Below are 19041 nucleotides of genomic sequence, written 5' to 3'. Positions count from 1 at the left end.
CAGAGAAAAGAAGGAGAAGTGAGGTTTGGAGGTATCTGGATCTATCTTCTTCAAGGTTTCAAACAGACCTAAGAAACGGGGTATAAATTTGTACAAAAGTACCTTCACGTGAATGTTAAAAACAACCAGACTTTATCCCCAGGAGAACACTGTGGATGGGACCTCTTTCTCTTATCTGTATATCTTGTCATTCAGGAGGCAGCTTCAACTATGAAAGATTTACTCCACTGCCAGAATTTTAGAAGGTAAAGTTGACTTAAAGATCCATATTCCAGGCCAAAAGGTGCACAAAAACATAGGTCTTGGACCTGTAGACCTGAGTTAAGTTTATTTGAGAAGATATATTTCCTGTGTGTTGAGACATACCCGAAAACGTAGACCTACTGCAACTTTGGGGTGTCAGAATGAGGGCATGTTTTTGTTTTTTATTTGTGCCAAAAAAAGATCAGCTAGACAGTTTTTTGAGGCTGGGTTTAGGCCTCCTGAAATCATTCAGTTCTGCAAACATGGTTCACATGAGGGACATTTTTCCCAGACTGTACTAGACTTACATAACTACAGTAAAGATAGCATATCACATGTTTCTATGTTATGTTATCTATTTGTTAATATCGATTAAACTGAAAATATCTGGTATATTGGTCATTGGCATGCATGTGAGATGCAGAGTAACGTGCGTTAAGTATTACTAGAGTTTAAAAAGTTTTTCAGCAAAAAAATCATCATGTAAAGCTAGGGTCACATCTATGCTGGGCTTCAACAGTGGACCTAAATGATAGAGAACCTGACCACCAAAACAGAGGTTACCCCCGGACACCAGCAGCCCCTATAGACTATAATGGGGATCGCCAGGTGTCCGTTGGGTATCCAAAATTTTTATACTAAAACCAGTGGAGAGAAAAGCCCTCTGTATGGAGACTCTGGCACTGATGTGAACTGGTCTTAAATATAGCATCTCACTCAATTGTCTTAAAATTCTCAGATGTGAAAAGTAAAATGTATAAATTTTTCATCAAATGTTCCATTTAAACCAAGTTCACGCTATGTTTGTGGGGCTGATCGATCAGTGGATCAAAACAATGGGTGTTAAAGTTTTGCAAACTGACTGACAGTTTTTACTTGTCTTCATTGATTGAAATGATAAAATAATAATGGAAAGTCCTTTCTGTTAGCTTTACGTCTTCTTAGGTTTAAAAATGCTGTTTCATCCAAAAAGTAGAAGAAAACATAGAAACTAGTAAAGTAAATACCATGTGCTTTAGGCACAGGCCCCAAGTTGCAGAAATGCAGCTTTTTTTGTTGCATATTTTGCTGTGGTTTTTTGAGCCAAAGCCAGGAGTGGGTTGAGCAGAAAGGAGATGTTTAAGAGCTTTCTTTATATTTTCCATTCCTTTTGTAGCCACTCCTAGGTTTGGCTCAAAAAATCGCAGCAAAATCTGCAATAAAAAAAAAGCTGATTTAGCGCAACGTGGAGCTTTGGCTTTTAAAAGATTTTTTTCAGGGAAAGAAAGAAGGTTGTTAAAATGGATAAACATGGAGGCTCTGATATAGCACTCAACTCTTACAGATCCCTCAAAGATGCTGGAATCCGGGCTATGATCCACTTCCTGGCATCTCCCAACACACAGATGGTTTCTCTGGTCTTTCACTGGCCGGAACAGCGACCCATCTCTCCAAGCGTTTTCCATATATGCCTGACGCCGGGAGAACAGAGAGAACCATAGCAGTGTCATGGAACGTGAATCAGGGAGAGAAGATTTACATTATTATACATGATATTTACTGTTTCCTTTTGTAAAATACAATGCAGTAAATATAACATGGAATACAAAATGGAGTACAAAATGGAGATACTATAAAGAAAAGTTTATTTTTGTTGATGCTAGTGAAAAAGCTGATGACTACATCAATGTTCCATCTTGTGGTTCTTTTACCATTGGACAAAACATAGTTAAGGAATTGATCCTTTTTGCAATAATGTGTTCAATGAGGTTTGAAGGCTTAATGTACTCTGAGTTTCCAGAAGTGCATGTTTAATCATTAGTTTTGTCAATAAAATTCAGAAAACATTGAGTAAATAGGCATCATCCTGTGATCATTCCTATCTTGCTTTCAATGTGTTACTTTCATGGTTATCCATAATGGAGATGTCCAACTAATACCACCAATAATAAAACATAACACCGTATGGAAAAACCTATAAAACATATACTGTAACGTGTGTATTCATTTAAAGGGAACCCTAAAATGAGAACATCTCACAGTTGTGCGCTTAGTTATAGTGTCATGCAGTGAAGTTGCAGGGTCCTTTCCTTTTGTCAAGCACCTCTTAATAACCACCATATACATGGCTGTTACATTACATCAAAATTATTGCAAAGCTGTAGTGACACTTATTAAAGTGACATCAATATAACAGCCCTAACTATAAGGCCTAATGTTACCTAGAAATATTTTTTTTTTGTGGGCCCCAATGCAATCTTTTATCTGGGGCCCCCTACCTCATCCCTACAGCAAATTCTTGATAGTGATGGTTACGGGGACTAAGGAGCTAATCCACCTTAGTGTGGTTAGGGTAATCTGTGGGTCTCCTTGGTTTATAAGGCAGATGGAAGCTGCAATCTCAATACTGATGGCAGTGTTTATGGGCCCTCTAAGGCTCCTGAGCCCCGATGTGACTGCACCCTCTGCAATCCCTCAAGTTACACCCATAATGACAGGGCATAACTTGTACAATGCAAAAACACAGTAAACAGCAACTAGATAACAATCTCACCACAACAGGGACAACAGTAACAATAGTTTTAGACCTTTTCACAGGTTACATAACATACCTAAAAACAACAGCATGGTGGCCCAGTGGTTAGCACTGCAGCCTTGCAGTGCTGGAGTCCTGGGTTCAAATCCTGCCAGGAACAGCATCTGCTAGGAGTTTGTACAGTATGTTCTCCCCGTGTTTGCATGGGTTTCCTCCAGGTACTCCGGTTTCCTCCCACACACCAAAGACATACTGATTGGGATTGTAGATTGTGAGCCCTATATGGGACAGTGACTGACAATATCTGTAAAGTGCTGCAGAATATGATGGTGCTATACAAGTAAGCAAAATAAATAACATTCCCATGGTCTGTTGACTCCTGTGTCTACAGACATGTCAACTAACTTTTCCGGGAGTGTTTTGGTTTTCAGTCCTACTCAACCAATTACCTGATAAGCATTCACTTTCACCGAGGTTCACTTGTACTTGATAAACACTTATACTGTAATTTCAATCTAGTCTAATATTGCTTATAATTTATATTTAGTCTAATAGGATCCATACAGTGGCATAACTAGGAATGGTGGGGGCCCCATGGCGAGCTTTTGACATGCCCCCGAAGACCTCAACTTCCCCTCCCCTGCATTCCTGCACACACTATTATCCCCTATAGTGTCCTCTGTACACAGTATTGTGCCCCATAGTGTCCCCTGTACACAGAATTATGCCCCATAGTGGCCCCTACACACAGTATTATTTACTGTAATACATAATACTTACTGTAATAAGTTTGCTGCATGGGGAAGAAGTGGTTACAAGCCACATTCAGTGTCAGTGAAGAGTGTTCTCACAGTTCTCACTTAAAACACTCTTCACAGACACTGAATGTGCACTTGTAAGCCCTTCTTCCCCAGGTAACAAACTCATTACAATTATTGGAAAGGAGAAAGAGCAGCAGGCATCTGCCAGCACAGTACTGTGTGCTATACAGCGTGTGCACCTCACTAGTCTCCACTCACTCTCCAGAAGGCCTCAGCACTGCTCTGCTCACTCCATAAAATGAATCTCCTGCACAACTATCTTTTTTCCTTTATGATGTAATTGTCAAGATGCATACTGAGCCCCTCCCCCACCCAGAACTCAACACCTTAGGGGGCTTTGGGCCTCAAAAATTTTAAAAAAATATATATTTTTTTGGCAAATTAACTAGTGAGGCGGCGCCAGCCCCTTGGCAGCTGCTACCACTGCTACCATGGTAGTTACGCCACTGGATCCATATCACCTTTTTATTATTTTTTTTTACTGTTACTGTTTATTATTATAGATGAGTGAGTAGTGAAATATTTGATATTTGATATTCGTCTCGAGTAGTCTATGGGAAAAAATGCTCATTTCAAGGGAAACCACAATTCAACTAAGAAGAGTCAACAAGTCCACAATGACACCCCAGGAAATGATGCCAACACCTCTGGAATGCAACTGGGACAGCAGGGGAAGCATGCCTGGGGGCATCTAACATGCCCAAGTCCCAGTATTACCCCACTATCACAGCCTATCAACTAGACACTTCCACACTCAATAGAACCTTTATGGAAAGTGGAAAAATACTTGGAAACCTTCTTTCCTCTACATTAATATAGACAGAAACACAAATTTAAAGCTAAAGAAACATTAGCATGCACTCATCACAATCCCTGACTTGATAGCTGTGTTAAGCAGGGTTCCGGGTACAATGCTGATGAGGCCTGAGCACCAGGAACAGGTATTACAATGGCTAGAGGATAATGCTTCCAGCTGCTTTTCTACCAGCCAGTCAGCCACTACCTCCAGTCATGTTCATACCCAAGAGTCTGCCCCTCCTTCCTCCCAACATGCACAATCTTCCCAGCAGAGTTATCCCACCCTTGCCCCCTCCCAGGAGCCACCAGAACAATTTCTGTGTCCTGATGCCCAAACACTGGAGCATCCGCCCAATATACCTGTCTCATACGGGTGTGAAGCAAGGTCTAAAATTCCCACAGGGTATATACCTTATTTGCTCTGCGCACTAACTATATACCGTCCCTGTATACTTGCAAAAGATTACGCTTGTATACAGCCCTTTGTGTGCCCAATATACCCGTCCCATACTGGTGTGAAGCAAGGGCTATACTTTCCATCCGGTATATACCGTACTTCACATACACTCAAAATATATACCGTCCTTGTATACTTTCAAAAAATACACTTGTATACATCGGTTTGTGAGCACAATATATCTGTCCCATACAGGTGTGAAGCATGGGGTCTACTTGCCATACAGTATAGACCGTAATTTACATATGCCCAAAATAGATACCGTGTATACATCGGTTTGTGAGCCCAATATACCTGTCCCATACGGGTTTGAAGCAAGGGTTATACTTGCCATGCAGTATAGACCATACTTGCTATACGCTCAAAATATATACCGTGTATACTAGCAATACACTATGCTTGTATACATCTTGAAATGTGTAAGTCTAGTGGAAGAGCATGAGGACGAGCACGGGGGCATGGAAATGCAGCTGGGGGTCCAGGCCGCGGTCAAGCTACTGCGGATGCAATGCCTACTAGTGAGGGGAAGCCAGCATTATGCTCATCCACAATCCCTGGCTTGATGGCAACGTTAAGCAGGGTGCAGGGTACAACGCTGAGGAGGCCTGAGCACCAGGAACAGGTGTTTAAATGGCTAGTGGATAATGCTTCCAGCTGCATTTACACCAGCCAGTCAGCCACTACCTCCAGTCATGTTCATACCCAAGAGTCTGCCCCTCCTTCCTCACAACATGCCCAATCTTCCAAGCAGAGTCATCCCACCCTTGCCCCCTCCCAGGAGATTTTTAAATTTTGTGAGTTGAGCCTTGCACCAGCAGTTTTTAAATTTTTGGCCCTTGGTGTGAGTTGAGCCTTGCACCAGCAGTGTTTAAATTTTTGGCCCTTGGTGTGAGTTGAGCCTTGCACCAGCAGTTTTTAAATTTTTGGCCCTTGGTGTGAGTTGAGCCTTGCACCAGCAGTGTTTAAATTTTTTCCCCTTGGGGTGATTTGAGCCTTGCACCAGCAGATATATGGTAGTAGATAAACGCCATATGTACCGGATGACAGTATACAGCGTGCTTCTCACCCAATGGGACAGTTAGAATGAGTGAGTTCACAAACTGATGTATACAAATGTTTTGTTTTTTTGTATACACAGAAGGTAGATATATTGAGTGTATCTACTGCCGTATATACCGGATGACAGTATACAGCATGCTTCTCACACAATGGGACAGTTAGAATGAATGAGTGCACAAACTGATGTATACAAGTGTTTTTGATTGAACTATACATGGAGGGTAGATATATTGAGCGTATCTACTGCTCGTATATACCAGATGACAGTATACAGGTTTTTTCTCACCCAATGGGACAGGTACAATAAGTGAGTGAACAAAACCACTTGTATACATCAGTTTGTGTAAAGTATACACGGAGGATAGATAGATATAGCATTTATCTACTACCATATATACCGGATGCAAGGCAAACTGCTAGCTTTTCACCCCTATGGGACACATATTTATTGTATACCAGTGGTAGGGAATTGGAGCCCTAAAAAGGGCTTTTGTCAAAATTAGCTGCAGGATGAGTGTATATACTAGTGGTGTATAGACACTCATCAAGCAATGTAGCTCTGAGAATGTTTCCTGCATTCCTAGCATAAGCTAATCCCTCTCTAGCCCTCAGCATGTCTCTCCCTATCTAACACCAAGCCGCAAATGTCAGGAACATGGCTGACACTATTCTTATAAATCCGAGGTCACCTGACTTAGCCAGCCAATGACTTTCTCCTATTTTTTTTGATGCCTACATTTTCCTGCTTCCTGTCCCAGCACAGTTATTGGTGCAAAAAAGCACCAGGGAAGGTGGGAGGGGATATAAATTTTTACTGCGTTTACCACCTGGTATTTGATCGAAATCGAATATGTCGAATACCTTAATATTTGATGGAATACCTACTCAATCGAATGGTATTCGCACATCTCTATTTATCATTATTAATAGAGATGAGCGAACACTGTTCGGATCAGCCGATCCGAACAGCACGCTCCCATAGAAATGAATGGAAGCACCTGTGACGCCGGCCGGCCGCCGGCAAAGTCAGCGTCACAGGCGCTTCCATTCATTTCTATAGGAGCGTGCTGTTCGGATCAGCTAATCTGAACAGTGTTCGCTCATCTCTAATTGTTAACAATGGTAATATTAATAGTGAATAATAACTCACTATGTAAGCTTACTATAAAGCATAGTATTTGTTTCTCTACATTTAATGTTATTTACAATCTAATTTTTCTAAAGTCTAGGCTTCTTAGAATTTAGTACAAAAGAAAAGAAAACAATATGACCTCTAAAACAGTCAAGAGCGACAAAGACACATTTGTTAAAAGGCACCTCCATGCTCCAGCTACATTTACAGGCTCTTTGTTAACAAAGTGTTTTTTTGGAGCCATTAGTTTCAACCTCACAAACCTAGTGTCTAGTGTCCACTTAAGAATGGAAAACTATACTGTGAGTCATCTTAACACATGTTCATTTTCCATTACCTCATAGTTAAAGAAAGCCATTGACAATATTGTAAACATACTGAATAGCATAGTATGTAAAAAATAAAATACAATCCATTTCTTAGGCTCTGTCTACACAGATATATTGAAATGTCATGGGTCAACCAAAAATTCAAAGATTTGAACAGAATCAGGAATTGTCCCATAGGTTATCATTAGAGATGAGCGAACACTAAAATGTTCGGGGTTCAAAATCCGATTCGAACATCTGTACACTGTTCAACTGTTCGAACGGGTTTCGAACCTCATTATAGTCTAAGGGGGAAGTGCTCGTTTCAGAGGTACGCAACATTCGATCAAATTCTACTTACCAAGTCCATGAGTGAGGGTCGGGCTGGATTCTTCTCCCTGCGCAGCGTCCCCGCGTCCTCTTCCGGCCTTGAATTCACTCTGCTAGGCATCGGGCCTGGGCAGAGCCGACTGCGCATGCCCTCATTACAAGCGGACATGCACAGTCGGCTCTGCCCAGGCCTGATGCCTGGCAGAGTGAATTCAGAGCTGGAAGACACCGCGGGGACGCTGCGCAGGGAGAAGACTTCTATAGGTGAGAGAAGAACCAGCGTTGATTGGCAATGTATAGCATTCTGCCAATCAATGTTGGTTCTGCATCGAATCTTAACTTCGAACAGCTAGTACTACTCGCTCATCTCTAGTTATCATCCTCGATTTAATACACATCTACTCAGGGTTATAGTCATAAGAGGTACATAGCTGCCAGTTGCACACTGGCCCTGGTTCTTGAGAAAACCCAATATGATCACACCCTTTGTAAAATTTGCATAGACATAGTATAAATAATATGTACACACCGTCATCACAAGCAGGAAAATAAAAGTGGAATATAGAAACATCTAATCATATAGTCAAGGACAGGTATACCGTACCCCAGGGGCATAACTAGCAAACTTTTGAGCCCCATCTACCCCATATGAGATAGAGCCCCCTTTCTTTGCCCCCACATGGTATAACACCCCATTTAAACATTACAATGTCCCAAAGTGGCCTCCAGACAGTATAGTATCCCATAGTGGCCCATTCACACAGTATAATGTCCCATAGTAGCCCCTCCACACAGTATAATATCTCACAGTGGCCCCTGCACACAACATAATGTCACCTAGTGGCTGCTGCACAGAATAAAATTTTCCATAGTAGCCCTTCCATACAGTATAATGTTCCATAGCGGCTCTTCCACACAGTATAATATCACATAGTGGCCCCTACTGTGTTCATTACAGATATTGCAGAAATTCTGGGTTCAGCTGAACCCAAAATTTTTGAGGTAGAAAACTCACAAACTATTGTATTCTAGGATCTTTTCAGACAATTAGACAACATGAGAAAGCATCTAAAAACTTTTGAAAAAAATAAATAAAAATGAGTGACAATTTATATAAGTTCTCAATATCTCAGGAATTTAGTTTATTTTAGGTTATCAACAGTAATTGTCTGTTTCTATCTCCTTTCTTTGATATTCTCCATCAGCGTAGGCGGAATAATTTGTTAAAAAGATACAACAAAAGCAGTACAAAAAAAAAAATCTAAAATGCTGAAATACAGCCTCCAAGCCGAAAAAAAATGCAAAATAGGTAAATACACATAAAAACAGTCAATATCAATGCTGAGATGACCATAAAGGCACAGACATCAGTCCTCACTTAGGTTCCAAGCCCCATCCTCTGTACCTTGGTCACCACAAAAATCTAAAATACTGCCAACATAGCTGAATATCTACCCACACAATTGTCATAAGTAGAGAAAAAGAATGATGGTCTTAGTGGCATCCAAACAAAGTTGAACAGTAAGAGATTAGCAGACCAGTGTCATTGGTCAACCACTTGGACTCTCCAACAGGTGAGGAGTAGAGAACATGCTCTCAAAACTCATCCTAGGTCCCATCACAAAAAAAGTTAGTTCTTGTCCTAAGAAGGGCAGTTCTAACGTGTCATCCTCAAATAACTTCATTCCTCAGACACATTTCATCCATTAGTTGTTTGGGTACTCTTCAGGGATCTACAAAAATAAGTTAACACATTGCTCTTTTTAAAATACCTTATTAAAGTGTTTAAATTACAACTACAGTACACAACCAATGAAGCAGGGGAATATATAGCCATATCCCACAGTGGTTGGGGCTACCACTCCTAATACCTCACAGGCTTCCAGGGGAGTAGGTGGGCAGGAGCAGTATTGTGTCAATTATATAGTCACCTTTCCAGTACCAAGCAGACTGGCCACATCATAGCTTAGTACATCGCTCATCCTAGTTTGATAACAGTCACTGACATTCTAGTTAGTGTTTGTTGCTGGCATGTGGTTGGTCTGTCTGGTATACTCTCCTATTAGTGCATCACACCATTCCTAAGCCTATCCTTCTGCAAAAAAAAACAAAAAAACTTTCCTAACTCTATCTAACAAAAAGTGCCTGTGGGGGCAACGAGAATCCCCCAAACCAGAACAATGACAATCAACGGTCAAGTGGGCACTCTTTAGAGGAACCCATCAATGATGTTTAAAAAAAAAATGAGGCAACCATCACCTAGTTAAGCTTAACTTGCAGCATACTGTTATGGTCAGCAGTGTTTATTTAAAAAAACTAAATAAATAAAAACACTACAGAGCCCTACTGAGCTCTGAGCTGCAGGAACACCCTGGTGTGAACAGTGAAATTACTGCTGCAGCCTGCACAGCTCAGAGCAGCTGCTACATCAACAAGACTGACTAGTCAGAACTCCTGAACTAGACTGAGACCAGTATACAGTGTGTGCTATAAGTTCCAAACAAACACACAAGGTAGCTTGCTGCCAAACAACTAGTAGTGCGATTATGTTTGAAGGGAAATTAACTAACTATGGCCAAATAGGGAACCACACCATGCAAGCACACACATATTTTGCAAATGACATTTGAGGCTAGAGCACTGAGCTCAGAAACTCGCCACATTAGGGTGCATGCACACTACGTATACTGAAGCTTATTCTGAACATAAAACACGTTCAGAATAAGCGGCGTATAAAGCAGCTCCATTCATTTCTATGGGAGCCGGCATACGAGCGCTCCCCATAGAAATGAATGGGCTGCTTCTTTCACTCCGAGCAGTCCCATTGAAGTGAATGGAAAGTGCCCACGTGTATGGCTAGCTCTGCTCATGCCGAGCCGTATACGCCGGCACTTCCCATTCACTTCAATGGGACTGCTCGGAGTGAAAGAAGCAGACCATTCATTTCTATGGGGAGCGCTCGTATGCTGTCTCCCATAGAAATGAATGGAGCTGCTTTATACGCCGCTTATTCTGAATGTGTTTTATGATCAGAATAAGCTTCAGTAGACGTTGTGTGCATGCACCCTTAAATAGGAGAAGGGTGGTCCCAAGCAGCCAGCCCAGGTGCTCATTCCAGATGCCTATAGGCTGACACCAGTATCAGTCAGCAGACCGACCACACCCATCGGCTGCAAGGAAATTAACTGCATGGATGCTGGACTGAACAGTTACAGCAGAATAGGCTGCGACCCTGATATCATGGCCGCACCTGCCGCACAGTCCTAACACAACCCTGCACAACAGGAACCACTCAAGCCCTTCATCATCAGTCAATGAGGCAATCCTAAAGGAACCAGAAAATGATCTTCCAAAAAATGCTATTCCACTATTTCTTTGCTGGCAACACTTTAGCAATTTGCAAATGAGTAATTTGCTGGTAGATGTATAGTGGCACCCCAGGATGAATTTTACTGGTGGCCGTCCCAGTCCGACACTGTATGTCTATATTGTGTAGGGTCCCATCTGAATTAGGTTGCCTTGTTGGGGAAGATGGGCTCTCATAGTTTGATCTATATGTGTGGCAAGAACCTCATATTTATACACATAGATTGTAATTATAACAGTAATGCATTTACATGTGTATATGCATTTACATGTGTATTTGCATACATCTTTGAATTTGTTCTGATTTGTTCTTCTTTGGATGTGCGGTCTGACTTTTTGTGTTACTATATATATAAAGAAAATATTAAATAAACCTTTCCTTATGCTAGGCACTGCTAGTGTTTGAAGCTTGAATGTTGTTATACTGTGTACCTGCACACTCAAATACACATGATGTATATAATGTATTACACAGACATTTCTGAATCCTCAGTGCTCATTGTTATATTGACCTTCAGGGTGCACTGGTGCAAATCCTGACATAGACTACTGTCTGCAAAAAGGGCTCATCTCAAATGAATACCAGAATATCTCCTAATGCTGCTGTTCAGTGTAAAAATCAATATTTCTGTAACATGGACTGTATATATAAAGAACCATAGATACTTCCAATTATAATATACTGATGTCATGCAGTTTGCAGTTAGCAACCATTATTTTGACACCAAGAATAAAGAGTTATTCAAAAAAGGTTAAATAATGTGATAGGTGACTCAGGTATCAGACATAAAGTATTACACTTAGTATTCTCCTTTCGTATTCTAGGTGTATGTGTGTGTAAAAAGAAAGTCAGGATTTAATGAGAGAATTTCTCAAAGAATTAGTTTTTTTTTTTTTTGTTTTTTTTTTACATGGAAAAGTAATAATTTTGGCATATGCCATGTTTGTGCTAAAAAGAGCAACTTTTCTGGGGCCACACGGTGGCTCAGTGGTTAGCACTGCAGTGGTGGGGTCCTGGTGTTCAAATCCCACCAAAGGCAAAAAACCATCTGCAAGGAGTTTGTATATTCTCCCCGTGTTTTCATGGATTTCTATCCCATATTCCAAAAAGACATACTGATAGGGAAAAAATGTACATAGTGGGCTCACAATCTACATTTAAAAAAAAAAGAGCAACTTTTTATTGTTTTAACCCAATTGACGCCAATTTTACTAAAAAGGGTGTGGTGTTTTGTGTCCCAACACTTTTATTATATTTTGTGTCAGAGAACAGGTGTGAATTATAACATCTCCAGCTCCGAACAACTTCTAGCACATGAAACACCTAAGATGCACCAACAATGTTAAAGGGATTCAATCACTAGAATACCCTTTTTAAACTAAATACACATACAGTGTTGGCCAAAATTATTGGCACCCCTGCAATTCTGTCAGATAATACTCATTTTCTTCCAGAAAATGATTGCAATCACAAACTCTTTGGTATTATTATCTTTATTTAATGTGTCTTCAATGGAAAACCACAAAAAGAATTGTCAAAAAGCCAAATTGAATATAATTCCACACCACACATTAAAAAAGGGTGGACAAAAGTATTGGCACTGTTTGAAAAATCATGTGATGCTTCTCTAATTTGTGTAATTAACAGCACCTGTTACTTACCTGAGGCACCTAACAGATGGTGGCAATAACTAAATCACACTTGCAGCCAGTTGAAATGGATTAAAGTTGACTCAACCTCTGTCCTGTGTCATTGTGTATACCACATTGAGCATGGAGAAAAGAAAGAAGACCAAAGACCTGTCTGAGGACTTGAGAAGCAAAATTATGAGGAAGCATGAGCAATATGAAGGCTACAAGTCCATCTCCAAAGACCTGAATGTTCCTGTGTCTACCTTGTCCTACCGGATGGTGGATAAAGAACCTCGACTAACATCCAAACAAGTTCAAGCTGCCCTGCAGTCCAAGGGTGCAGCAGTGTCAACCTGTACTATCCGTCGGTGTCTGAATGAAAAGGGACTGTATGGTAGGATACCCAGGAAGACCCTACTTCTTACCCAGAGACATAAAAAAGCCAGGCTAGAGTTTGCCAAAACGTACCTGAGAAAGCCAAAAAACGTTTTGGAAGAATGTTCTCTGGTCAGATGAGACAAAAGTAGAGCTTTTTGGGAAAAGGCATCAACATAGAGTTTACAGGAAAAAAAAAAAAGGCCTTCAAAGAAAAGAACACGGTCCCTACAGTCAAACATGGAGGAGGTTCCCTGATGTTTTGGGGTTGCTTTGCTGCCTCTGGCACTGGACAATACTTTTGTCCGGCCCATTTTTGGAGTTTTATGTAAAATGATCAATGATTTGACTTTTTTTTCATTCTCTTTTGTGTTTTTTCATTGCAAGCAAATAAATGAAGATATTAATACCAAAGAGTTTGTGCTTGCAATCATTTTCTGGAAGAAAATGAGTATTATCTGACAGAATTGCAGGGGTGCCAATACTTTTGGCCAACACTGTAGGAATAGCCTTAAGAAAAGCTATTCTTCTCTTATCTTTATTATTCTTTTCTGTGCTACCGTTCCTTAGAAATATCTTCTATCTTCCTTATGTAAATGAGTTTCTCCATTGACGGCCTTTGTGTTCTTCTCTGCCTCCTTCTCTTCTCTCGCACTCCTCTTCATTTCTTTAAAAAGCGCTGACATGTTTGTCGACTATTTTTCATGTGGCTAAACGGGAGAGGCCACAGGAAAATAGCAAACAGAAATGCGCAGTTGGCGCTTTTTGAGGAAAAAAAGAGGAAAGCGACAAAAGAGGTGGGAGGGGGAGAAGAAGACAGAGGCCATCGATGGAGAGTTCAAGCAGCACTGGGGACGCCCTCAGTGCTGCAAGAAAACTCATTTACATAACGAAGAAAGAAAATATTTCTAAGGAACAGCAGTGCGGATCAGAATAATAAAGGTAAGAGAGGAATAGCCTATGTGTATTTAGTTTAAAAGGGGTATTCTAGTGATAGAATCCCTTTAAGAGCCATACACAGAAGTATAACTTGAAGCTCCTGGGCCCCAATTCAAAATATGTAACAGGACTATATAGTGGTATCTTCTGTGGTTGAGAGCTCTTCAGGCCTGATATGATTGCTACCTTTGTACCCATTATAGCTACACCCCTGGTCATACACCTCATAATACTTCAAGTACATCATGCATCATTGCAGTCACTTATTAGGAATGTAATACCCTACAGTTTCAATGGTTCTGTTTATACACAGTAAAAATGAAAATAACACTAATGACATTATACAGTCTGAACCTAAAATACAGTGAGATACTAAAATACTTTTAATGGGTACATTATCCTCCGTCATGCCTGATGGGGGTGGGGGTCTGCTAATATTTGGTCTGGAGGTGTTGATAATATAAGATAATCCTTTAATAGTCCCACATTGGGGAGATTTCAGCATGTTACAGCAGCATAGTAATACAGATACAGGATAATACACAGTAATATATTACAGATGTAGACACACATATGCTGAGAAGAGAAGATATACTAGGAGTCCATAGCAGCTAAGGAATAGAAGAAAGAAAGAAAGAAAGAAGGAAGACTTCATAATCATAATCATTTAATTTTATGTGCAGAGTGATCTTCATTTGGTCTGATGTAGATTATACAGCCTGGTCGCGGTTGGAAGGAAGGACTTCCGATAGCGCTCCTTCTCACACTTGGGGTGAAGCAGACGGTCACTTACAGTGCTGCCAAGTGCCATCAAGGTTTCATACATGGGGTGGGATTTGTTCTCCCGCATGGAGGTCACCACAGACAGTATCTTTCTGTCACCCACCACCTATACTGGGACCAGGGGGCTCCCCAGGACAGAGCTGGCTCTTCTGATCTGCCTGTCAAGTCTATTTCTGTCCCTGGTTGATATACTGCTCCCCCAGCAAGTCACAACAAAAAAGATGGCTGAAGCAACCACAGAGTTGAAAAAGGCCATAAGAAGTGGCCCCTGGACTCCGAAGGCCCTCAGACTCCTGAGCAGGTAGAGTCTGCTGTGGCCCTTTCTGTGCAGCGCCTCCAGGTGATCAGCCCAGTCTAGTTTATTATTGAGGAGCACACCCAGGTACTTATAGGTCTTGACTATCTCAATGGTCAGTTTTGTGAGGGCTATCGTATCAGTTTAGGTTCAGATGATATAGTTGTGGAGTTATTCAGGTGGGCCATCACTCCCTTTGACTATTGTGAATTTAGGAGGAGTTTATGCTATCGTTATAAATGTCCTTTGCTTTCTTCCACCATAGGATGACAGCAATGGACATTAAATTGTCGCAGAGAACGGCCACAGCATGTAACGGAAGATTAAGTCCATCATGCACGACTTTATCTTCCATTACAAAAGTAAACAAACATACAAAAGCTAGAGTCCATCATGTTGTTTACATTGGTGTCAATGGGAATGGACACAGAATCAGTCTCTGCGACAGTTTAATGTCCATTGCTGTCATCCTATGACGAAAGACTGCAATGGACATTTACAACGATAGTGTGACCTCTCCCTTACAAAGACAAATCGCAAAGGCCATAAATGATTTTTAAGTCTTACTTCTGCATTTTTACTACATCTCTGGTGTACACTCAAATTAATCCACTAATAAAGGTTTTGTAATAAACTAACCTAAGAATTTCCCAGCCTAAAATATGTTTTAAGACATTGGTATTAATATGTTGAAACTAAAATAGGTTATCCCTTTAAATGGCAAATTCCAAGCGAACAAGCAAGTTCTGAGGAAATTAATTAAATTGTTAAATGTTCCTTTCTGTGTTTAACAGGTTTTTGGGTTAAGTTACTTTTCTGAAAGTGGAAGCAGAAAGTAGTAGACGCACACAGTCATGATTCATTACTGCAAAAAGATCCACACGATTGTTTATTCTGTAGCTTCAAGGCACAATTCTCCTTTATTTTATTTTTATTGACAGTTTTAGAATTGGTTTACTGCTGAGCACCATCAATTCTAAAACATTCAATAGCTCCTATTGTCATCCCAATGCACATCAGGCAAATACACAATATTTAAATGAGAGGTGATCTGATAACATGTCAGCTCAAAGTCATACTGCAGGATACAATTATATTTTGTGCCTCAGCTGAATAACTGGCATAGGGAAATTTGTGATCTTGGCAGTACCGCATTGTGGACTTAGCCACTAGCAATTGAAAACATTAGATTGGTGCTTTACAGTCTGCTAACTTGTTATGATTTCAGGTCAGATTATAATATTTTTCTGCAATGCTAGATGTATTTGATACAGGAGTTGTCTTATACATGTCTGTGTTAAGCTGGAGCATACATTTTAATTTCATGATTTATTTCCCATCAGGCTTTGATATGATTCCATTTGCTTACACTGAGCATCTGTTTCCTTGCTTGTGTATGGTTCTTGCTCATACATGGACAAGAATTCGTAAAAAGCTTCTTTTGCTTGCTTGGTATGGGTAAGTGTTGTATTTGTATACAGAATGCAGGAGAATTCATCCTGAACTGCTTGTCAAGTACTCATGCTGGTGGAATACCAACTAAACTCCATACCATATGTGCGCTGTAATAAATACTTACAATAAGAAATTTGGAGATTATGGAAGATGCAATAGAAATCTAAATACACCAGAATTTTGGCTCTATTCACACCAAATAAACGGCACGCATGTCTTATTCCAGGTTTCTTATTAGGGATGGGCCAATAGATTCTTTTAGAATGAGGTTCTCCCCAAAATTTCAAAAAGTTTTGGGTTCATTCCAAGCATGAAACGTTTGTGTTTCATCACCCACAAAACACTGGAGTCTCCTCAGACCTCATAATATAAAGAAAGGAGGCCACGGAGGGTGAGGGAAAATACCAAACGGCTATTCTCATTTTACCTCACCTCTCATGGGCATCCAGCGGTCACCAGGCATCCTTCTTAGGCCTCATCCGGCCTTCGGCTTACATTCCGTGTCCCAGGGTGAATGCTGTAACTGTTTATTGGTCACTTCCCCTGGGCCTTCACCACCAGTTCTATCAGAACATCTTCACTATGCAGACTTTTTGCCGCTATTAAACCTATACAAAAACACCAACTTTTCCAAAGGTAAGGGTTTTTGAAATCGCAGCATTTCTGCTGCAGATTTTTTTTCTGCAATGAGTAGATGGAGTTAGCCAGAATTCCATCCAATTTGCAGGTAAAGTAAAACACAGCATTTTTTGCCCCACTGTTTCTAACATGGCCAACGCTGCACTTTTGCAAAGTGGGTCCATGGCCTTAGATGCTTTTCCTTTCTGAAAAAAGATATGGCTTAGAGAAAAATGAGTCATGGTTTGGTGGAAAGGGCAAAACAGAGAGAAAAACTAATATAAAATCCAAGATGAAGGCCAGTTTCAGGTGACCATTAGAGATGAGCAAACAGTAAAATGTCCGAGGTTTGATATTCGTTTCGAGTAGCCCCTCAATATTCGATTACTCGAATATCGAACCCTATTATAGTCTATGGGGGGAAAATGCTCGTTTCAGGGCTGGATCCTCCGTGCAGTCTTCTCCATGCAGCGTCCCCACGGTGTTTTCCAGCTCTTCCGGCTCTTCATTCACTCTGCCAGGCATCGGGCCATGGCAGTGCCGACTGCGCATGCTCGCACTACAAGCGGACATGCGCAGTCAGCTCTGCCCAGGCTCGATGCCTGGCAGAGTGAATGAAGAGCCGGAAGAGCCGGAAGACGCTGCGGGGAAGCTGCACGGAGAAGACTTCTAAAGGTAGAAGAACCAGCATTGATTGGCTGACTGTATAGCATTCGGCCAATCAATGCTGGTTCTGCATCAAACTTTTACATTCTAACAGAGAGTGGTACTCGATCGAGTACGAGTATTTCGAATACCGTAGTATTCGATCGAATACCTACTCGATCGAGTACTACTCGCTCATCTCTAGTGACCATGCTTTGAATCAGTGTGCCATTCATGTATTTCATGGAGAGCGCACTCACCCATTTTTTTTCTATGGGCCCGTTCACAGCACCGTGATTTTCACGGTTCTGTGTGTAGGTTGACAGTCTGGGCTGCATCATATAGGACATGTGCTATTCTTGTCCTGAGCACTCAGCAAAGCCAGAAACAGTTTATTCTCCAATGTGTAGAGAACCATTGTCATGACTATTCTGAACCAAATAAAGCGTGTTACGCAAAAATTGTTACTTGATCTTGCTGCAAAAAAACCCTATGATATTCTAACTACAAATATGGCTCTAAAGTAGACATCACATGGTAGAAAATTCAAATGGGTAGGAAAGACAATTTCAGTGGTTGATCCAGTACATGGAACACCCAGGCCCTGGCAATAAGAGGTTAATTATTAATCATGGGAATGTTTGATGAATTTTGTCTGATCTAGCACAATAGCATCATACTGTTATAAGATGAACTGTGGCTTGTAGTGGAAAATACTCTGCAGAGCGCTACATAACTTGCTGACAGTTTCCACTTTGATTCTAAAATGTAAAAAAAGTGCCACCTGCAAACAAAGGAGGATTAAGGCTGGTCTTACACGGCCGTAATGTAAGTCCGCAAATGGTCCGCAATTGAGGGTTTTCAATTGCGAACCATTTGCGGATACATTATATTCAATGTGCCTCTTAGGGTGCGTTCACACAATGTAAAATGGAGCGCAAGCTGGCGCGTATCCGCGTGTCAGCATTTTGCACGCTCAAAAAGATCCCATTGATTTCAATGGGAGTTACGGGCGTATGCGCTGCGTTATTTTGCGCCCGCAAAATTACGGGCGCAAAATAACGCGGCGTATACGCTCGTAACTCCCATTGAAATCAATGGGATCTTTTTGAGCGCGCAAAATGCGTCATGCGGATACGCGCCAGCTTGCGCTCCATTTTACATCGTGTGAACGCACCCTTACAACACCAGATATTTTATCCGTGGTGTGGCCGGGCCGCAACCGTGGTCCGCAATTTATAGGACATGTCCGTAATGGCCGTGAATTGCG

This window comes from Leptodactylus fuscus, chromosome 2 (genome assembly GCF_031893055.1).
Source record: "Leptodactylus fuscus isolate aLepFus1 chromosome 2, aLepFus1.hap2, whole genome shotgun sequence".
NCBI classification, from domain to species: Eukaryota; Metazoa; Chordata; class Amphibia; order Anura; family Leptodactylidae; genus Leptodactylus; species Leptodactylus fuscus.
This window is presented reverse-complemented; position numbering follows the sequence as displayed.